Source organism: Aegilops tauschii, chromosome 1 (assembly GCF_002575655.3).
Source record: "Aegilops tauschii subsp. strangulata cultivar AL8/78 chromosome 1, Aet v6.0, whole genome shotgun sequence".
Lineage (NCBI taxonomy): Eukaryota > Viridiplantae > Streptophyta > Magnoliopsida > Poales > Poaceae > Aegilops > Aegilops tauschii.
Window position 1 is genome coordinate 456183642 of NC_053035.3, and position 16922 is coordinate 456200563.

Below are 16922 nucleotides of genomic sequence, written 5' to 3' on the forward strand. Positions count from 1 at the left end.
CTGATATATGTCACAAAAACTATCTCAACTTAAGGTGCATTTCTTTCACAAAATAATGAAGTGTGATCTATCTTACTGTCTTGAATCAACGTTCACTTTGAAAGTTTGAATTGAACTCTGTATAAGTGTAGCTAAACTGTTTGAAACAATGAAAATGCAGTCTGACATTGAATTGTTCTTGCAGAAGTTAAGTTCATGCTTTTTGAACAAACAACAGCTGATGATTTCTACTATGAGCCGTCTCCCACTTTTGGCAACAGTTTTTGGCTGGAAAAAAAATACTAAAACAAAGACCATTACATCCAAATATCCATTTCTGAGCCCAGGCTCATCGCACCCCTGTGAAAAGTAAATTAGAAAAAACACTAAAGAATTAAAAAGAACCAAGTTTTTTTTGCATGGAAGATGCTTTAGTGCATGAGGTAGTACAATACATTACTTGTGGTAGTGGTAGCGGCACAAGGATGCGATGAACAGATAGATCTCCACTTAATCTTGATGCTGAATCCACCACTTGTCTTTTGTGCAGTTCTAAGGCAACTCTGACAACAAAGATTTTATCCCAACTTCCTCACAACCCTTCAGTTTAAATCCCACATGGGATTGAGAGTCCCTTCTATCGCCTACCAATACAATAGCTAATCCAGGAACATGTGCAACTGCCTTTTTCATTCGGCGAAATTGTTCAGCAATCTGTAACTTTATGTCCTCTGAAATTGACTTGCCATCAATAATGGTGCCCTGGATGCGCAATCAACTTTTAAGCAATAAAAGTGCAACTCAGAATCACAGATCATTAGCATGAGATTCAGAACTACACTGGGAAACAACCGTGAATTCAACATATGCTTGTCATGGATGGTACGCTTGCTTTTAATCTATATACTACACATCACAATATGCATCATACCAGTTGATCAGATATGTGAGGCTTGACATCAAAATTCTACATACTATTAATCTAAGATCATCTTAAGAACTGGTTGAAAAATAAACTAAAAGGACAATTATCGAGTTTTTTACCATACAGGGAGGCTTGCAGTACTTTGTGCCACGTTGTTCTATACAGAGCATGAAGGAAGGGGAGCAAATCAAACAAATATATATACAAAGAAAGGAGCAATTATTGTACGGATACATATTGTCCAGTCAAGAAAATCATTCAGAATTTCTCAACCCTACCGAACAAAGTTATAGGCCAAACATCATGCTATTCGTCGTGCAAAGCTATAACTACATTATCACACCCTTTTTTCTACCATCTTGTATATGCACTGAACCAAGTGCAGTACTTGCCCCTCCAACGTCTCATCAGTGCAGACCACACATTGCATACATGTCATCTTCAAACCATAAAGTCTGTAGTATGGCAGGAAGTTTTACAATTAGGATATGTAATTATACAAACAACGACTGGGCAGGCAAGTACATGTTGATCAATAATTCAAATTGTTATAAGCTAGAAAAACATCTATTCAGTAGCAGCAGGGAACATACTGATAGTTCGGATCACCATATGTTTAAAATGTGCATTATTCACCCTCACTTCAAGTCGTCTAAACCTGGTAGCAAGTCCAGATACATTGGTTCATATTGTGGCACTGCCCTGACCTTGTAAAATAATTTTCTACTTTCATGACTCATAACTCATGACTGTGAAAGGTAAAATCAGTAATTACAATTATATGGCACTCCTTTCGGTGCATTCAGAGAGAAAGGGGGGCGAGAGTAGCTACCCCCCCCCCCCAGTATTAACCAAATAAATACGCAATAAGATATCCTCTAATAACATACTCCCTCCGTCCGAAAATACTTGTCATCAAAATAGATAAAAAAGGATGTATCTAGAATTAAAATACGTCTAACTAATGTATATGGACACAAAACACACTCTTCAGACAAAAATCTTGTTCCTGGACCATTCAAAGTGTATTTGAAAGACATACATATCAGTGGACTCCCACGTCCATATGTATCTTAAATTTTTGAAGCCTAAGATGTGGTAGTACCTGCTTTTGTTAGACAGCTCCATATTTTGGATCTGATTGCAAGCTCCATATGCATCAGCCTAGTAAAGGTATCAGGGTGATTGGTTCATATCTCCAGACCTGATAAACACAAGCGGTGAAAGGATGAGAAAATTGTGAATCAACCAAACATTTGCACAGTTAGATTATAAATAAATTGGACGACAAATATTTGAACAATCTGGCTAACCCATAAAACTGACAAATCTAAGCTGGAACTGCAAGCTAAGCTGAGACAATCAAAAGTGTGAAGATGGACTGATGAAGGTAAAGTAACCACTTGAGTAAGAAAAGAATAAAGCAACAGGGACAACAACGATGCCGCTCTACAATCGTCTCTCTAATTCCATTCCCCTAGCTTGCCCTCTCATCTCCTTGCACATCAACCAGAACATCTGACCAAGATCAGAGAGAAGCAGTGGTGGGAGGGCGATGCAAGGTGATGAGCTGCGACACGATCGATCAAGCGTCGCTGTACTGACGGCGAGGGAGCTCCGCGGTGAAACCACCTATCAGCCGTACCTTGATAAGGACCGGAAGAAGCCTTCGGTTCAGGGTCCGAAGAAGAATACATGTACATGGAAGGTGGAGCATAGGGTGGTGTCTGCTCTTTTGCGATTTATTGCCTCATGGCAAGGGATTAAGAAGGATGCGAAACCATTGACCACAACAAAGGCGAACAAAGAAATCAGCCATCAACCTTATCCTCTCCAACCACGTTGGGTGTCCCATGGTGCCGAGTGCAGCTGCCGTCCCCCTTATCCTCTCCAACCACTGAACCCCGCGATGCCCAGCCGCTATCTCACTCCTACTCCCGAACAGCCGCCGTCGCGCTACTGCTCCCGAACGGCCGTCGTCGCTGGACTGTGCTCCAAGTCACCGCCGCCACCGCCACCGCCACCTGACTGCTCTCTCCTCGTCAACCCCCTCTCACTCGATCTCAATCTAGAAGCCCCCCTCAAAATCAGCACCCAAGGAATTGGTAGTATCGAACCAGCCAAGTCCCTTTGAAATCCGGGTTGGGCACTCCATGGATTTGTGTTCAGAAGGACACCAACGTTCAGTGGGCATCCCCAACGTGTCCCATCGCAGCCTCCCCCTCCTCCTCCCTTCCTCCCTCTCTCCCTCCACCGTCTTCTCCTTCAATCACCGCATTCCCGGCGACCCCAAGAATCCGAGGCGTGATCCCCCCAAATCGCACCCCATCTCCCTCGCCCAAAATCCCAACGAATCTCGCGTCACATCATGGGATGCAAGAATCATGAATCCCCAAGTATATTCATCAACAATCCGGGAAGAAACCCCTGTCCGCGGTGGTCCGGCCATGGACACAGATCTGCAGCTCCCCATCACCGCGCCATAGCCCTTGCACCCGCTGCCGGACCCCACCACCCGCCGCCGCTGCTCCCAACGCCGCCACCGCCGCCGAACCACTACCACCGCGACCTCGATCCAAATCAGAGGCACGGGAGCAGGAAGAACGGCCGCCGACGACGGATGGCCGGAGAAGAAGACCGCCGGCGGCGCCCTACCCGGACGGATCGAGCGAACCCGTGCTCGTGTGTGGGCCTCCAAGCCGATGCTCGACCTGGCACGGGGGAGGGGCTGGCCCCGAGGAGCGGGGAGCCGGCGAATCTGTCGGCCAGGTGCTGGGCGCCGCCCTCCATCATCGTCGTCGTTTGGGGAGGGGCGCGGTCCCGGTCGAGGCGGCGCGGGGCAGGAGGTGGCGGCGGGATGGAGGTGGAGATGGGATCGAGGAGGCAGGATCGTGCGGGGCGCTGGGCTTTTTTTTCTTCTTTTCTCCTCTGTGCCGGTTCGGGTCTGACTTATGAGGGGACTGCGGGTGCAATGTCTAGAAAATAGGAGGGTCTATTTGCAAAAAGGTCGCGACGGTGAACCGACAGGCTCACTCCGTGCTTTATTATTAATTAGCGAGAGAGGGAGAGATATACTCCGATCCAACCTGCGCTTGCCTCCAAATCCCACGTCGAACCGTACGTACGTCGATCCTCACGTCGCGAGCCGGCCGGACGAGGTCGTCGTCGAGATCCTGCTGCGCGTGCCGGGCGTCCCGGACCTCTTCCGCTGCGCGGTGACGTGCAAGCGATGGCACCGCATCATTGGCGACCCTTCGTTCCACCTCCGCCGCTAGCCGGAGGGCGTGCGCCGCCCGTCCTTGGCTTCAATTCTTCGCCGTGCAACGACCCAATGGCCGGAGACAAGACGTATATGCGTGAGTGAAGTTAGCGGGTGCACGTTGTTGATCTCCAAACTGGGGTGAGGCCGTGAGGGGGATTATCACGCGTTGATTTTTACCAGGGAGTTCCCGTTGAAGATGATGGACTGGACGGCCTTCCTCATGTCCCGCTTGGCGGGTAGTAGTAGCATATGGAGCGAACTAGATTGGGAGGAGCTATGTTGGACTTTGTTTTTAGAAAGCTATATGTTGGACTCTTTTTGAAAATCATATGTTCGACTTCGTTGGGAAGAATTGTCGAGTCAGTTATTTTTGGGCCTAATTGCTATCAGTTGTGCAGTGTCTCGGAAGAGCTACGAAAGTCTTCAAGCTTTGCGTGTGAGAAAAGCTTTGGGAAAAATTATATTTTGGTTCACCCAAGTTACAAAAGTTAGACTTCTAGTTGCGCAAATTTTCAGCCTGACATTTAGTCCCTTGTTTTCTAAAAGCAACGCGTTTTATATACAACCAAAAACGAGTGGGGAACCGTCACGGTACATCACTTTTCTCTCTCCTCACTTGCCACTGCCCCAAGACGGCGACCTCACCGGTCTCTGGCGCCGTCGCCGCATGCACTCGAGAGAAGTTTTTTGATGTGGACGAATGATGATATATACAAGCATCTCAACTTAGCAATAGATAAGTTGCGATTTGAGAATTAGGGTTTTCGGATTTAGGAATTAGGGTTCTTCGCAATTGTTAATTGTGGTTTTTTTAACACGGTGCAGATGCAAGCGCTCATGCACCCATCCCTATGAATGCACACACGCACACCCTATCACTATGAGCACCTTCGAGAGACTGAGCCGACATATCATCTTGAGATTTACGAAGCCACTGTAGGTGCCTCATCGTCGACGGGAACGTCTCCTCCCAGTTAGCACCAGGACTTGAACACTAGTGGGCTGGGGATACCTCTAACCATCCAACCACAGATTGGTTCGCATTAATTAGGGTTTTTAATTTGTGATTTTGAACTTAACTAGGATTCTTCGGTCTTAACTGCCTACAATGGCTCTGCCGTCCCAAAAAATAGGGAGGCAGCGTAGCTGGGCTTGCGGGCCGGCCTTCTTGTGCGCCTCGTCCCAAGCGGCATACCAATTGACATGTTCGAGGGGCACATTTATGTCTCGCTTCATGTCCACCAGTAGACCGCATCGCCTACAAGGAACCAGTAGTGGGCCAGCTCACTAACCACGAGGTCCCATCACACTGACATTGCATGCTTGTTTTTATTTTATTATTTTTATTTTTCCAGAAATACATATATTATGAAAAATAATTTCGCTAATTTCTTAACAATGTTCATCGCACATTTAAAAAATGTAAATGGGTGTAAAAAATGTTCGCTCAACATTTAGAAAATGTTTGTGCCAGTCAAAAACAATTATGTGACATTTGCAAAAATGCTCACGTGTTTCAAACAAATGTACATCACATTTTATTAAAACATTTTATTAAAATTTTATACGATGTAAACAATTTTTGTGTAACTAAAAAAATGTTTCATACCATTAAAAAATGTTTACATTTAGAAAAATGTTCATGAGTTTCAAACAAAATGTTTGTGACATCTTTGAAAAATTTATCCAATGTAAAAAATGTTTGTATGTTGAAAAAAATGTTTGTATCATAAAAACATGTTTCAATATGTATTTGAAAAATGTGTAACATGTATTCAATTTTTAAAGTACTTTAAAGAACCATATATTTAAGAATATTAAATATGTATGAAAATGTTTTAGATGTATACAAAAAATATACAATGTGAATGACAAGAAGTAGACATCAAAACATATATTTCAAAAAATGTAAATTGTGTATTTGAAAATATTAAATGTGTATAAAAAATAGTTCTGGTAATAAGAAACATGCACAATGCGTATGAAAAATATAAACATGTGCTTAAAAAGAAAGGAAAAAAGGGAAAGAATAATAGAAGAAAATCAAATAAAGAACAAAAAACCGAGACAGAAACAGTGAAACCGAGAGAAAAAGGAAACGAGAAAGGGAAACTAAAGAAAACCAAAGAAAAAAACAAAAGAAAATAATGGAAATCAAAAAAAAACATGCTACAGTAAAGTCACAAAGTTTGGTGTTTTGAGCTGAAGTAGACAATATAACAAGCTGAAACAAAAAGTGCGTAGATGATGTTTTAATATATTTTTTGAATATTTTATCAAGCAAATAAGCAAACAAACATTAAATAAAAAGTAACTACGCAAAATAGATAACAAGAAATTCTCCTACAACGACGTCAGAAATCTTGCTTGCTCTCTCGTAAGAGAGGTTCGGTAACCCCAAGTGTAAGGATGAAGTAACCTAGCAATAAGTATTTCCCTCGATGAAGTAGGTTTATCGAACCAGTAAAAATCTCTTTTGCAACCGAAATCCTTGGTACCGCACACCAAAAACGGAACATTCTTCCCCCAACATTTCAAGAAGGTTTGCAAGCTTCTTGTCCCGCTAGTTACAGGGGTAAATTGTATGGTATAGTAGGAAGTGATAAATAGAACAAAATAATAATAAAACAGAACAACGAGAAAAGTAAATTGTAACGATTCATGCAATTAAAGGAGATAGATAGGGGACATACCATTACTAGAGGCATCTCTCCAGGCAAAATAAATGTGTTGTGGTGAACAAATTAAAATTGGGCAGCGACTAAATTGTTTATATTTATGACTATGATCACTCATGACATAATCTTGCATAGGCATTTCGTCCGTGATATGTAGACCCCTATCCAACATGCATCTCGAGTTACTAAGTTTCTAACAAACCGAGCACTGCAATAAACATGATGACATGATGTAGATAGTAAACTATCATCCAAGTGCGGTAAAGAAATCATTGTTTATACTTAGAAGCAAAAATACAATTGTTTGGAATATGCCCTAGAGGCACTAATAAAGATGTTATTATCATATTTCTTTGTTCATGATAAATGTTTATTATCCATGCTAGAAATGTATTGATCGGAGACCTAAATACATGTGTGGATACATAAACGAAAATGGTGTCCCTAGTAAGCCTCTACTAGACTAGCTTGTTGAACAAAGATGGTTAAGGTTTACTAACCATAAACATGAGTTGTCATTTGATAACGGATCACATCATTAGAAGAATGATGTGATGGGTAGACCCAATCGTTAGCTTAGCATCAAATCGTATCACTTAGTTTATTTGCTACAACTTTGTTCTTGTCAAGTATCTGTTTCTTCACCCGATCCGCCCATCGCCGCGCCCCTCACCCGATTTAAGGACTTCCTGGAGCTCCTTCCGCCGCGGCCGCCGATGAGGACCTACCTCGGTGTTCGGCAGTGGTCGTTGGGGACGTGGGTGGCGGAAATCACCGACCGGGAGACCCACCAACGGCCGTGGATCGGGTCGTTCCACAAGGTTGAGCTTGCCGCCATGGAGTACGACCGGTGGCAGGTGACGTACCACGGCCGCGATTTGAGGCTCAACTTCCCCTTCGGTACGACTCCAGTCCACCTCGTCCCACCGGAGCCGGGGGTGGTGAGCGCTCGGATGCCACATGAGGACTGAGAGGCGAGGGAGCGCCTCGAGGTGGAGGCCGCCGCCGAGGCCTACATGGATGACCTCCGGCGGCAGTACCCAGAGCTCGTGGAGGCGGAGCTGGCGATATTCGCCGTCAATGACGGCGAAGTCATCGTCATCTCCGACGATGAGGAGGGCGGCGAGAAGGAGATCGACGTCGAGGAGTGGCGGAGCATCTTCCCCGGCGACGACGACAACGGCACCGGCCCGGACCCGGCTCTCACCGAGGGTTGTCTCACGAGGAAGGACTGGCTCGACCTTCACTTTGACCGACTTTAGTTTAACTTTTTAGTGTAGTTTAGTTTTGGTTTAAAATTTATGTTTAATATATGTTCGATTGCAAAGACTATCTACGTTAAACTTATGTTTAAATGCATGCATCTTTTGGTTTAAATTTGATTGAATTTATGCAAAATATTTTTACTCCGCTAACTTTAAGGGATCGGCTAGGTCCGGCGAAATTGTAGTGAAGTATATCAGTTTTGCTAAAGCACATCTAGATGTGCCATAAGTATTGCACACCTAAGTCATATATCATTGATCTTAAGTGAAGATTCGTGTGGGTATTTTCTTTTTTCTTTTTCTTTTCCTTTCTATGCTTGCTTGTGTCACTTAGATGTGCAATAACTAAGGCACATCTAGATGTGCCCTGACAAACCCTATATATACTTCAGTAAGCTATACTAGGCCGGATACTCCACTATTTTTTAAGGATCGGTTAGAAATGCCCTAACAAGCACTAGTAGAAAAAGGGTCAAATGTCAAGCACATTAGTGCTGGTTTGTTTTTGAGCCGGCACTAATGTGTGCATTAGTGCCGGTTCCAACGGCTAGCCAGCCACTTTCATTAGTACCGGTTCGTGGCCGACCTTTAGCACCGGTTCGTGCCACGGACAGGTACTAAAGTGAGTGGTGGCAGGATGTTGTCAGTCCGGGGCCCCTCCAGCACCTTTAGTACCGGTTCATGGCACGAACCGGTGCTAAAGGTCGTCCTACATAAGCCCTTCGTCCACCCGAGCTCGCTCTGTTCTTCCCCTTTCCCCTCTCCTCTCTGTTCTTCCCCTCTTCCTCTCAAGCTCATCACACATTTTGCCCAAAATTTGTTAAGATTTGAAGGCCCCCATCCATTCAAATGATCACAAAGGTTAGCAACTTTGTCCTTTCATCTCTCATTGCTAGATTAGCTCTTGCAATGCTTTGTATAGTGATTAATTTATGAGTTTAGTAATTTGGTAGAAAATATATGTGCTAGTATTTGATTTATATGCAATTTGTGGTCAAAACTAACACTTAGTTTGCATATGTAGGTGTGGTTTACTTAGTGCCTTCTAAATCTAAGTCGTAACCACAGTCGATCGCCCGCACCGTTCCGTCGCCGGCACCACCTTGTGGTGAGCCTCTTGTTCATGAATGTTTTACATTACCAAATTGATGTTTGTGTGATTTGGATATATAGTTACTCGTATAATTATCTTACCCGTATGTTGTTTGTTATACATAGTGCCATGGTTTTGATATCCGTCCCCGTCGGCCCTCGTCCTTGTTATGATTCGGATGTGGTATATTCTCTTTTAAAACTAGTTGTTGCATTTCGTGTTTATGACAAATTATGCCCATCAAGTTGACATAGATATTTTTGTCTAGGAGGTTTGTGGACCGGAAATTCCAACCGACCCTATTGTCGAGAGGTTAAATTTAGTTGAAAGAGAAAACGAGTATTTGAAAGAAAAATTGAAAAGAATTGAGGGGGAGAAGATGGAATTGGAGTTGCATGTTGCCGATGTCGTCGATGATCACAAGATCAAGATGGAGAAAATGCGCTTGAAGATTAGAAAGATTAGAAAATATGCCATTGATAGTGAGGCTTGGTATCATTATGCTGTTGGATCAATTGTTACCTTAGTTGCGATCTTGATCGCATTTGTTGTTGCATTTAAATTCTTTAGTTAGAGAGTTATTTGTTTGTTGCATTTAAGTCTTGTATGAACTTCATGTATGAACTTTATGTATGAACTTGTATTAATTTGGTCTATTCGGTGTTGTGTAATAAAGATGAGCCGACAATGGATGTACGATGACCGATGCTCTCCCGAGTTCATTAATGGCGTCCAAACTTTTCTGCTTGCGGCTGAGGCAAACAAGTGGGCGGATGGTTTTATGCCTTGTCCATGTTTAGTATGTAAGAATGATCACAATTACTCTACGTCAAGAACCATTCATGTCCACCTGTTTAAGTCCGGTTTCATGCCCCACTATAATGTTTGGACCAAGCACGGAGAAAGAGGGGTTATGATAGAAGACAATGAAGAAGAAGAGGACGATGACAACTATCCTGGCCATGGGTTCCCTGAATACGATGATACAACAATGGGGGAAGAAGCTGAGCCGGCAATGCGGGAAGAAGCTGAAGAAGAGGCATCAGATGAGCCCGCTGATGATCTAGGTCGGGCCATTGCCGATGCAAAGAGAAACTGCGCAAGTGATTTGGAGAAGAAGAAGTTGCAGCGCATGTTAGAGGATCACAAGAAATTGTTGTACCCGAATTGCGAAGCTGACAAGAAAAAGTTGGGCACCACACTGGAATTGCTGCAATGGAAGGCAGAGAATGGTGTACTGACAAGGGATTTGGAAAGTTGCTGGTAATGATAAAGAATATGCTTCCAAAGGACAACGAATTGCCCGAGAGTACGTACGAAGCAAAGAAGGCTGTCTGCCCTCTAGGGTTAGAGGTGCAGAAGATACATGCATGCCCTAATGACTGCATCCTCTACCGCGGTGAGTACGAGGATTTGAACGCTTGCCCGGTATGCGGTGCATTGCGCTATAAGATCAGGCGCGATGACCCTGGTGATGTCGAGGGCGAGCGCCCCAGGAATAAGATTCCTGCCAAGGTGATGTGGTATGCTCCTATAATACCACGGTTGAAACGTTTGTTCCAAAACAAAGAGCATGCCAAGGCGATGCGATGGCACAGAGAAGACCGTAAGAAAGACAGAAAGTTGATAGTACCCGCTGACGGGTCGCAGTGGAGAAAAATTGAGAGAAAGTACGGGAAGGAGTTTGCAGATGACGCAAGGAACGTATGGTTTGGTCTAAGCGCAGATGGCATTAATCCTTTTGGGGAGCAGAGCAGCAACCATAGCACCTAGCCTGTGACTCTATGTTTGTATAACCTTCCTCCTTGGTTGTGCATGAAGCGGAAGTTCATTATGATGCCAGTGCTCACCCAAGGCCCTAAGCAACCCGGCAACGACATTGATGTGTACCTAAGGCCATTAGTTGAAGAACTCTTACAGCTGTGGAATGGAACAGGTGCACGTGCGTGGGATGAGCACATGGGAGAAGAATTTGACCTAAAGGCCTTGCTGTTCGTGACCATCAATGATTGGCCTGCTCTCAGTAACCTTTCAGGACAGACAAACAAGGGATACCGCGCATGCACGCACTGTTTGGATGATACCGACAGTATATATTTGGACAATTGTAGGAAGAATGTGTACCTGGGACATCGTCGATTTCTTCCGAGCAGGCATCCCGTAAGAAAGAAAGGCAAGCATTTCAAAGGTGAGGTGGATCACCGGACGAAGCCTCGCCACCGTACTGGTGCTGATGTACATGATATGGTCAACGATTTGAAGGTAGTTTTTGGAAAGGGTCCTGGCGGACAACCTGTTCCGAATGACGCTGACGGACGCGCACCCATGTGGAAGAAGAAATCTATATTTTGGGACCTGCCCTATTGGAAAGATCTAGAGGTCCGCTCTGCAATCGACGTGATGCACGTGACGAAGAATCTTTGCGTGACCCTGCTTGGCTTCTTGGGCGTGTATGGGAAGACAAAAGATACACCTGAGGCACGGGAGGACCAGCAACGTATGCATGGAAAAGACGGCATACATCAGGGTCATGCCAGCTACGCTCTTACCAAAGAAGAGAAGGAAATCTTCTTTGAATGCCTGCTCAGTATTAAGGTACCATCTGGCTTCTTGTCGAATATAAAGGGAATAATAAACATGGCAGAGAAAAAGTTCCAGAACCTAAAGTCTCATGACTGCCACGTGATTATGACGCAACTGCTTCCGGTTGCATTGAGGGGGCTTCTACCGGATAACGTTCGATTAGCCATTGTGAAGCTATGTGCATTCCTCAATGCAATCTCTCAGAAGGTAATCAATCCAGAAATCATACCAAGGTTAGAGAATGATTTGGTGCAATGTCTTGTCAGTTTCGAGTTGGTGTTCCCACCATCCTTCTTCAACATCATGACACACGTCCTAGTTCACCTATGCGAAGAGATTAACGTTTTGGGTCCTGTATTTCTACACAATATGTTCCCCTTTGAGAGGTTCATGGGAGTCTTAAAGAAATATGTTCATAACCGTGCTAGGCCAGAAGGAAGCATCTCCAAGGGCCATGAAAATGAGGAGATCATTGAGTTTTGTATTGACTTTATTCCTGACCTTAAGCCGATTGGTGTTCCTGAATCACGGCATAAGGGCAGACTGGATGGAAAAGGCACGCTAGGAGGGAATCAAAAAATATGTATGGACGGACATTCTCTCACTGAAGCACACTACACAGTTATACAGAATTCCGCCTTGGTGGCTCCGTATATGGACGAACACAAGAATTTTCTACGCTCCAAACACCCGGAGCGATCTGATGACTGGATTACACGTGAACAAACCAGGAGTTTCACCGGCTGGTTGTAGACACGTACCATGCATGACGCCTCTATTGAAGATGACCTGTACTCGCTGTCCCAGTTACCATCTTCGAATATAATGACTTTCAAAGGGTACGAGATAAATGGTAATACATTTTACACGATCGCCCAAGATAAGAAGAGCACCAACCAAAACAGTGGTGTCCGCTTTGATGCAACAACCAAGACGGGAAAGGAAACATATTGTGGTTACATAGAGGAGATATGGGAACTTGACTATGGACGTGGTTTGAAGGTCCCTTTGTTTCGGTGCAAATGGGTCAATATGACACGATATGGGGTAACAGAAGACCCGCAGTACGGAATGACAACAGTGGATCTCAACAATCTTGCGTATGCAGACGAACCATTCGTCCTAGCTAATTATGTGGCACAGGTTTTCTATGTGAAGGATATGTCTACCAAGCCGAGAAAAAGAAAAGATAAGGAAGCGAATGCATCATACGATGAGCCAAAGCGCCACATAGTTCTTTCTTGGAAGAGAAACATCGTGGGAGTGGATGACAAGACAGACATGTCAGAAGATTATGAAAAGTTTGATGAAATTGCTCCATTCACAGTGAATATTGACCCGAGCATCCAATTAAATGATGAAGATTTTCCATGGCTACGGCGCAAAGGGACACACGCGAAGAAAAAGTTTCACACCCAAAGATCTGGGAAGTGATCGGCTTCACTATCATCACTTTTTTCTGTGTTTCACACCCAAGAGGGAATCTCTGTAATAGTTAGGGTAGTTATGTGTTTTGGCATTTGAAACGCGAAGAAATTTTATGTGCAAACAAATTATTTCATGCATTTACTGATTTTTTCAGCTAAATGACCCTGAAATTGAAACGCATTTCAAATGAACTCAGAAAAGGTTGAAAGTTGGCATGGTATCATAATTTCACCCACATAGCATGTGCAAAAAAGTAGAGAGGGTTACCGCAAAAACTGGATGCACTTCGTGTACAAAATGGACAATCTCTTTCGTAGTATCAGGGTTTCGGACGAAAACTCATCCGTTACAATGGCATTTCATTTTTTAAATAACCTAAGCATTGCTAAATTGAATATAATGATAAAACACACTAATATTAAACATAAGATAAAAGAATCACTGAAAAATCTATTTTCAAAGTTAAGTTATTCACAAACTAGTGATTCACATAAATTTCAAATAATTCAAAATGTAAACTATTCAAATTTGTAAACTACCGGCACTAATAGAAAGTTTGTACTTTTTTGTACCTAAAGCAAAAATATTCACAAAGAAACTCTAAATACAGCAAAAAACAACTCAAAAATAAATAAAGCAAAAATAAATAAAGCAAAAAAATAAGAAAATAAAAAAGCCCGCCTACTGCGCCACAGCGACCTGCATACGACTAGAAACCCAACCTGTTGTTGGGCCAGGATGCAGGCCCGCAAAGGCCCAGTAGGCCCACAGGGCAGCACAAAACATTTAGGCCCAGTAGGCCTGCTTTGGAGAGGAGCTCGAGAGAGCTACCGCACTGGGGCTTATAAACCAGTGCGGGCGCCCCTCGGCTAGCGAGGTGGGACTAAACTTGCCGCACCGCACCTGCGCCAGCGCACCCCCTTTAGTACCGGGTGGTGGCTCCAACCGGTACTAAAGGGGGGGCCTTTAGTACCGGTTGCAGCCACCACCCGATACTAAAGGGGTGCGCTTCCCGCCGCTTGGCCTGGCCAAAGTCGACCTTTAGTACCGGTTGGTGGCTCCAACCGGTACTAAAGGCCCCTCCTATATAAACAACACTTACGAAAATTTCGTCAGTTTCCTCCCACTTCTCTCTGCTTCATCGCCGCCGCCCCGTCCCATGCCGTCGCCGCCGCCGTCGCGTCGTCCCCGTCGACTCCGCTCCGCCACCATCCTCGTCGCGCCGTCCGCGTCGCCGGCCCGTCCCCATCCCCGCACCGGCCCGCGTCCCCGTCCCTGCACCGGCCCGCGTCGCCGTCGCCGTCGCCTCGACCTCGCCTGCGCTGTGAGCCTCTGTCCCCCTCTCCTCTCCCTCCAATCGAAGCCGCCGCGCGCGCCGCCGGCGCCGTCGCCGTCGCCTGCACACACAACACATACACACGCACACACACACACACACACACCATACACACACACACATACACAATTTTTGTTCTATTTTTAGTTTTTAGTTTTTTTGTTTTTAGTTTTTCTGTTATTAGTTATTAGTTTTTAGTTTTTTCAGTTTTTTCCGTATTAATGTTATAGAAATGTTAGTTATATATAGAAATGTTAGTTTTTTCTGTATTAATGTTATAGAAATGTTTGTTATATAGAAATGTTAAAGAAAAATTAGTTATACAATTTTAGTTATAGAAATGTTAGTTTTAGATATGGTCGATATTTTTTTAGTTTATTATATTTTTAGTTATAAAATTTAGAATTTGCATATAAGAAATCACAATCCAATCATTTAAAAAATGTTACTTTACTTTTGCGGCATATAGTATTTGTTGTCGATGATGCCTGGCCCGCATCCTCGCCGTCGACCCGTTCGCGACGACGTCCTGCTTCAGAGGACCCATGTCCGGGATTGGGCTCCACCGGGCTGGCACTGGGAGGTGCTACCTGGAGGGGCGCGACGCTTGGTGAGGAACCCGGCCTCGGGTCCCGTCGTCGACCCTGATCTCCTTTGGTGGCGTTCGCGTGGGCCACATGTGGTGCAGAGGGAGCCGGCCCCGCAGGAGGTGGTGCGTCGTCGTGTCAGGGAGGAGGATGAGCACGTCCATCGCTACATGGCTGCTATGGACGTCAGGTTCTCCAATACCTGGCAGGTTCTTTGGGCAGATGACCGGAGATATGATCCTGTGATGGTTCCTTGTCTTTGGGTGTCCACCTTCCGCGCCTCAGGAACCGCGAATGGCCTAGATTCTTCTATAGTATTCGATCTTTATTAGCTACCTAGCCAGTGATGTATTCAAGATTATATATTATTCGAGACGATGTATTCGAGATTATATATTATTCGAGACGATGTATTCGAGATTATATATTATTCGAGACGATGTATTCGAGATTATATATTATTTGAGACGATGCATATTATGTACTATATGATTCAGTTTTTCCTTATTGATTGCATCCATGCATTGTAATTTGAATACTAAATTGTTTTATATTTCTTCGGTATTAGTTAAATAAAAGCTATGGTGGACAATACCGGCAGAGAGGGAGAAGAGGCCCTGTTCGAGATCATACGCAGCCCTAGCAGGCCAGATGATCTGAATGAAGCAAATGACGGCTCCCAATATCTGAACAATACCGGGGAGGGTGATGATAAGATATTCGATCTCGACGATCGAGCTGATGAAGTCATGAACTATGATTATGATTATGATGACGCAGACAATGATTATGATGACGAATACAATGTTGATCTTGAAATAACAAAGACTACCAGCGAGGTATATTTATATAAGCAGGCATCTAGTGATCATCACATGTTTTTTTATTTGAAGATATATTAACGAATCGATCTTTCTTCTTTCAGCCCTCCGGATCGAGCAAATCTGCTTCTACAGACAGCAGGACAAAGCGCGGACCGGCAAAAAGTTGAAGGAGGGTGTAAAGTACAACATCGATTCCATCAAAGCTAGTGGCGAACCCCTCATGCCTAAGAACATTGCGAACAAGTTTGTCCGTCAGTGTGGAGTTCTTGTGAAGGACCAACTCCCGATCTCCATTCAAGAATGGAAAGAGCCAAAAACTAAACGCCCAGATGTTACTTGGGTCGACGATAGAGCAAAACAAAAGCTTTGGGAATCTCTGATGGAACATTTCACCCTACCAGATTATTTCACTGATGCAGATGTGCAGAAAGTCAAGGACGCTGCTCTTAAGAAGATGGCAATTGCATTCAACACCCACAAGAAAACTGTATGGGCCAACTACCTCGCTGCAGAAAGGAAGACTCCAGAATTCAAGGGAACACTGGAGAAGCAAAGAGAACACTGGCCCGCTTTCGTGAAATTCAAGGAATCAGAATTATCTAAGGAACGGTCGAGAAAAAACAAGGCCAATGCCGCAAAAAAAGACGCAGTTTCATAGGCTAGGTCCAGGTGGCTACGCGGTGGCAATGCCTAAGTGGGATAAGTCTGAGCAAGAGATGGAGGATGCAGGGGTCACTCCGGTTACTAGGAGCTGGCCCCCCAGGTGCAGAACTTGGTTCTATGCGCATGGGGGGGGGGGCGTTGGACCCGAAGACAGGCCTGGTTTCGAAGAAGGCAAGTCTAAAAGGAGCAGAACAAAAGTTACTTGACGCAATAGAAGATGCTCGAAAGGGGGTGTTCACGCCCAACAGAGAGAACGACGAGCTTACGCGCGCCCTGGGAAATCTTGAACACCCGGGAAG

The 16922-nt window shown here is 44.5% G+C and overlaps 1 long non-coding RNA gene across 4 annotated transcripts; it reads right to left on the reverse strand.

The window, feature by feature from the left end:
* Positions 1-96: 96 nt before the first annotated feature.
* Positions 97-4708, reverse strand: LOC109744020 (uncharacterized). Of its 4 annotated transcripts, none has more exons than XR_012186987.1 (3): positions 2010-3972; positions 1498-1562; positions 97-741 (listed from the first exon to the last, which is right to left on the reverse strand). It is a non-coding gene; the product is annotated as an uncharacterized lncRNA (long non-coding RNA). The 4 variants fall into 4 exon arrangements; XR_012186988.1 differs by lacking the exon at positions 1498-1562 and having other exon boundaries at positions 97-339; positions 435-741; positions 2010-3969; XR_005757222.3 differs by lacking the exon at positions 1498-1562 and having other exon boundaries at positions 97-339; positions 440-1359; positions 2010-3947.
* Positions 4709-16922: the final 12214 nt, after the last annotated feature.